Raw genomic sequence first — 5,714 nt, 5'->3', positions numbered from 1 at the left:
TCCGGTTTCTCTAGGGCTGAGCTTTCCTGTCTGGGAGGCTTTAGCTGCCTGCCCTTAGCCAGGCTCCTTGGGAGGCCCCTCCCCCACTTGATTCTTTTTCTTTTTTTCTGCCTTCCTACCTTGTTAGAAGTGAAAACCCTTCTCTCTGTAGCTTTCTAGCTGTTCTTTCTTTAAATCTCAGGTTGAATTCGTAGGTTTTCAGGATGATTTGAAAGCTTTCTAGGTAAGTTGGTAGGGACAGGTGAGTTGAGGATCCCTACTCCTCTGCCATCTTGCCCCGCCCCCCTATATACATATATTTTTATCCATTGAGCTATTGAAGGACATATCAGCTCCTTTCAAGTTTGGCTATTGTGGACATTGCTGTTCTAAACATTGGGGTGCAAATGCCCCTTTGGATCACTATATTTGTATCTTTAGGGTATATACCTAGTAGTGCAATTGCTGCATCATAGCATAGCTTTATTTTTAACTTTTTGAGGAGCTTCCATACTGTTTTCCAGAGTATGCTGTACCAACTTGCATTCCCACCAACAGTGTAAGAAGGTTCCCCGTTCTCTGTAACCTTGTCAATATTTGTTGTTTTCCTGACTTGTTAATTTTACCCATTTTTTTTAACAAGCTTGAATTCACTTTTATTTTCTTATATAAACCTATGTGGTAGCCACAGCTGGAGCCTGGGTCCTCTGCACGGAGACTCTGGTGTGGGTCTTTACAAGATGGTCAGTGAATTCCTGATAGGGAGACTTGGTGAACACAGTCTCTTTCCAGAGATCAGGGATGAGATAACTGTAGGTCTTGGAGATCGCATCAAAAGTAGCCTTGGCAAAGTTCCCCAGGGTGGCAGTGCAGCCCCTGGCCGAAGTGTAGCAGTTGTCAATACCAGCCATCATCAATAGCTTCTCCGGCACAGGGGCTGAGACAATGCCAGTGCCTCTGGGGGCAGGGATGAGATGCACCAGCACAAAACCACAGCGACCAGTCACCTTGCATGGACAGTGTGGGGCTTGCCGATCTTGTTTCCCCAGTAGCCTCCTCGCACAAGGACAATGGAAAGCTTGGCCAGGATGATGGCCCCATGGATGGCAGTGGCTATCTCCTTGGAGCACTTGATGCCCAGACCCCCGTGTCCATTATAATCTCCGATGGCAACAAATGCCTTGAACCTGGTCTGCTGGCCAGCATGGGTCTGTTTTTGCACGGGCATGATTTTCAAGACCTCATCCTTGAGGGATGCCCCCAAGAAGAAGTCAATGAATGATCTCAGATTCCTTGATAGGCAGAGAAAAGAGATAGATCTCCTCCAGGGACTTGATCTTCATGTCCTTGACTACGCGGCCCAGCTTGGTGATGGAGATCCACTCCTTGTCCTCCGCCTTGCCTCTGCGAGCTCTTCGGCCCTGGCCCCGGCCGGAACACGGCCACGTCCGCGAACCCGGATGCTGCTGCCGAAGCCTCCACAAAGCCACCGTGGCCTCCCATTCCCGGGCCTCTGGGGCCTCTGGGGCCTCTGGGGCCTCCGGGTCCTCCCACAGCACCGGCGTCATCTGCCATTTGGTGTTCTCTCGGAGAAGAAGCAATTTTACCCATTTTGACTGGTGTGAGATGGTATCTTCTTCCACCCCAAAATTTCTAGAACTCATACAGGAATTCAACAATGTGGCAGGTTATAAAATCAAAGCACATAAGTCAGTTGCACTACTATACACTAATAAGAAAGAAGAAAGAGAAATTAAGGAATCAATCCTATTTACATTTGCACCAAAATCCATAAGATACCTAGGAATAAACCTAATTAAAGAGGTAAATGTATATTCTAAAAACTGCAGAGGACTTATGAATGAAATTGAGAAAAACAAAAAGAGATGGACAAACGTTCCATGCTCATGGATTGGAAGATAAACATTGTTAAAATGTCTCTGTTACCCAAATCAATCTACACATACAGTGAAATCCCTATCAAAATACCATTGACATTCTTCACAGAGCTGAAGGAAATAATCTTAGAATTTTTATGGAACCAGAAAAGACCCTGAATAGCCAGAGGAATATTTAACAAGAAAACCAAAGCAGATGGCAGTATAATGCCAGACTTCAATTTATATTACAAAACTTTAATCATCAAGACAATATAGTAGTGGCACATAAAGGCACGTAGATCAATGGAACAAAATAGAGAACCCAGAAATGGACTCTCAACTCTATGGTCAACTAATCTTTGACAAAGTAGGGGAGAAGATCCAATGGAAAAATGTCTCTTAAAAAAATGATGTTGGGAAAATTGGATAGTCACATGTAGAAGAATGAAACTGGACCTTTTTTTGTATCATGCACAAAAGTAAACTCAAAATGAATGAAAGATCTCAATGTGAGACACAAATCCATCAAAACCTTAGAGAATACAGGGAGCAACCTCTTGACCTATGCCACAGCAATTTCTTGCTACACACATCTCCAAAGGCAAGGGAAACAAAAGTAAAAATAAATTATTGAGATTTCATCAAGATAAAAAGCTTTTGCACAGCAAAGGAAACAGTTGATAAAACTAAAAGATAACCTACATAATAGAGGATATTTGCAAATGACATATCAGAAAAGGAACTAGTATCTAAGATCTATAAAGAATTTATCAAACTTAACACCCAAGAAATAAATAATCCAGTCAAAAAATTGGCAGAAGACATGAAGAGACATTTCTCCAAAGAAGACATACCAATGGCCAACAGACACATGAAAAAATGCTCAACATCCCTTAGTAACAGGGAAATGCAAATCCTTTTATTGATTTTGATGGGAATTCTCTGTGCCTACTGGATCTGTATATCTGTTTCCTTCCCCAAATTAGGGATGTTTGCAGCTATTATTACTTAAAATATTTTTTCTGCTCCATTTTCTCTTCTTGGGCACATAAAATACAAATGTTATTATATTGTTGGAGTCACCGAGTTCCTTAGGTCTATTCCCATTTTGAATAATTATTTTTTCTCTTTTGTTCAACTTGATTACTTTTCATAACCCTGTATTTAGTTCTAATTTCAAGCCATTATGGTCTGCGAATACGCAGGGGTCAATCCCAATCTTTTGGTATCAGTTCAGACCTGATTTGTGAACCAGTATGTGGTCTATTCTGGAGAAAGTTCCATAGTCACTTGAGAAGAATGTGTATTCAGTTGCGTTTGCATGTAAAGTTCTGTAGATATCTGTGAAATCCATCTGGTCCAGTGTATCATTTAAAGCTCTCGTTTCTTTTGAGATGTTGTGCTTAGAAGACCTATCGAGTGTAGATAGTGCTAGAGTGAAGTCACCAAGTATAAGTGTATTATTATCTAAGTATATCTTAACTTTGGTTATTTATTGATTGATATACTTGGCAGCTCCCACATTCGGGGCATAAATATTGATGATTGTTAGGTCCTCTTGTTGGATAGATCATTTAAGTATGATATAGTGTCCCACTTCATCTCTCACTACAGTCTTTGGGATAAATTTTAATTTATCTGATATAAGGATGGCTACCCTTGCTTTCTTTTGAGGACCATTTGAATGATAAATGGTTCTCCAACCTTTTATTTTCAGGCTGTAGGTGTCCTTATGTCTAAAATAACTCTCTTGTAGACAGCAAATAGATGCCTCTTGGTTTTTTATCCAGTCTGAAACTCTGCACCTTTTGATGGGGTCATTAAGCCCATTCATGTTCAGAGTTACTATTGAAAGATATGAGTTTAGAGTCTTCATGATACCTATTCAGTCCCTGTTTTTGTGGATTGTTCCATTGGACTTCTTCTTAAAGGGGAATTTTAAGAGTCTCCCTTAAAATTTCTTGCAGAACTCATTTGGTGGTCACATATTCTTTCAGTTCCTGCCTGTCTTGAAAGCTTTTTCTCCTTATATTCTGAATGAGAGCCTTGATGAATAAAGTATTCTTGGCTGCAGGTTTTTCTCATTTAGGACCCTGGATATATCCTGCCAGCCCTTTCTGGCCTGCCACGTCTCTGTGGAGAGGTCTGCTGTTAATCTGATATTTCTCCCCATATAAGTTAGGGATCTCTTGTCGCTTGCTGTTTTAAGGATCTTCTCTTTATCTTTGGAATTTGCAAGCTTCACTATTAAATGTTGAGGTGTTGAACGTTTTTTATTGATTTTAGGGGGGGATCTCTCTATTTCCTGGATCTGAATGCCTGTTTCCCTTCCCAGATTAGGAAAGTTTTCAGCTAGGATTTGTTCAAATACATATTCTGGCCCTCTGTCCCTTTCGGCACCCTCGGGAACCCGAATTAAAGGTAGATTTTTCTTCCTCAGGCTGTCACTTCTTTCCCTTAATCTATCCTCATGATCTTTTGTTTGTCTCTTTTTCCTAAGTTTCCCTCTTTGCCATCAACTTGACTTCTGTGTCACTCACTTGTTCTTCTACCTCGTTCACCCTCATCGTTAGGACCTCTAGTTTGGATTGCATCTCATTCAATTGATTTTTAATTTCTGCCTGATTAGATCTAAATTCTGCAGTCATGAAGTCTCTTGAATCATTTATGCTTTTTTCTAGAGCCACCAGTAGCTTTATAATAGTGCTTTGAATTGGCTTTCTGACATTGAATTTTAATCCAGATTTTGTAACTCTGTGGGAGAGAGGACTGTTTCTGATTCTTTCTTTTGAGGTGAGGTTTTCCTTCTAGTCATTTTGCTCAATGCAGAGTGGCCAAAACCAAGTTGTATTTGGAAAAGGAGAAAAAGAGAGAAGAGAAAGAAGGAAAGAAAAAGAAAAACAGAAAAATGAAATAAATAAGAAAAAATAGAAAAAAAAAGAAAAAATAAGAAAAGAAAAAAATTAGGGGGAAGCAAACAGAAATCAAAAATCAATCAAACAGGGGGGAGTATCCTCTGATTCTGTATACTGTAAATCCCTCGACTTCCCCTGGAATTTTCCAGTGCTGCTTGGTCAATAATTTGTTTTTCCCCAGTTCTTCTAGGTGGTCTTCTGGGGGAGGGGCCTGCTGTGCTGATTTTCAGGTGTTAGCACTTGGGGGAGCTGCTCAGCCCCCTGCCTGGTGCAGGGCTCAGTGAAAGATGTTTAACCTGTTTATCCTGTGAGGCCACAGTGAGGCTCAGTGGGGGTTGTTCATTCTGTGAGGCCCCAGGAGGAACAACAACAGTGTCAGAGGTCAGCTCTAGAGCTCTGGATTCAGCTCCCGCAGTAACTATGGAGCTCTCAGCCTGCAGGGGCCTGGATGCTCCGGGAGCGGGGCCGCTGATCTGCCTAGCTCGGGGCCGCCTGGCGGCAGGAGTGTCCTTGCTGTCCTGTGGCCTCTGCCTGTCCCGCGGGGAGCGCCGGTTCTTGGGATGTGTCCCCGGTGCCCTGCACTCCCGGGCCTGTGCTGTTGGAATCGCGCTCCCAGCCCGGCAGCCCCTTCCGCGGGAAGCCTCTGCCACAGCCGCCTCCGAGCTGCTTCCCTGTCTAGCCGGGCGCCCAGAAATTGGCCCTCAATTCTATGGTCAACTAATATTCGACAAAGGAAGAATATCCACTGGAAAAGGACAGTCTCTTCAATAAATGGTGCTGGTAAAATTGGACACCCAAGTGCAGAAGAATGAAACTAGACCATTCTCTTACACCATACACAAAGATAAATTCAAAATGGATGAAAGTTCTGAATGTGAGACAAGATTCCATCAAAATCCTAGAGGAGAACACAGGCAACACCCTTTTTGAACTTGGCCAC

At 42.4% G+C, this 5,714-nt stretch overlaps 1 pseudogene; it reads right to left on the bottom strand.

Annotated features, from left to right (window-relative positions):
• Window positions 1-616: 616 nt before the first annotated feature.
• Window positions 617-1,554, bottom strand: LOC144307973 (small ribosomal subunit protein uS5 pseudogene; annotated as a pseudogene).
• Window positions 1,555-5,714: the final 4,160 nt, after the last annotated feature.

Source organism: Canis aureus, chromosome X (assembly GCF_053574225.1).
Source record: "Canis aureus isolate CA01 chromosome X, VMU_Caureus_v.1.0, whole genome shotgun sequence".
Classification (NCBI taxonomy): Eukaryota; Metazoa; Chordata; class Mammalia; order Carnivora; family Canidae; genus Canis; species Canis aureus.
Note: the sequence above shows the minus strand (reverse complement) of the source record. Positions and strands in the feature narration are given on the sequence as shown.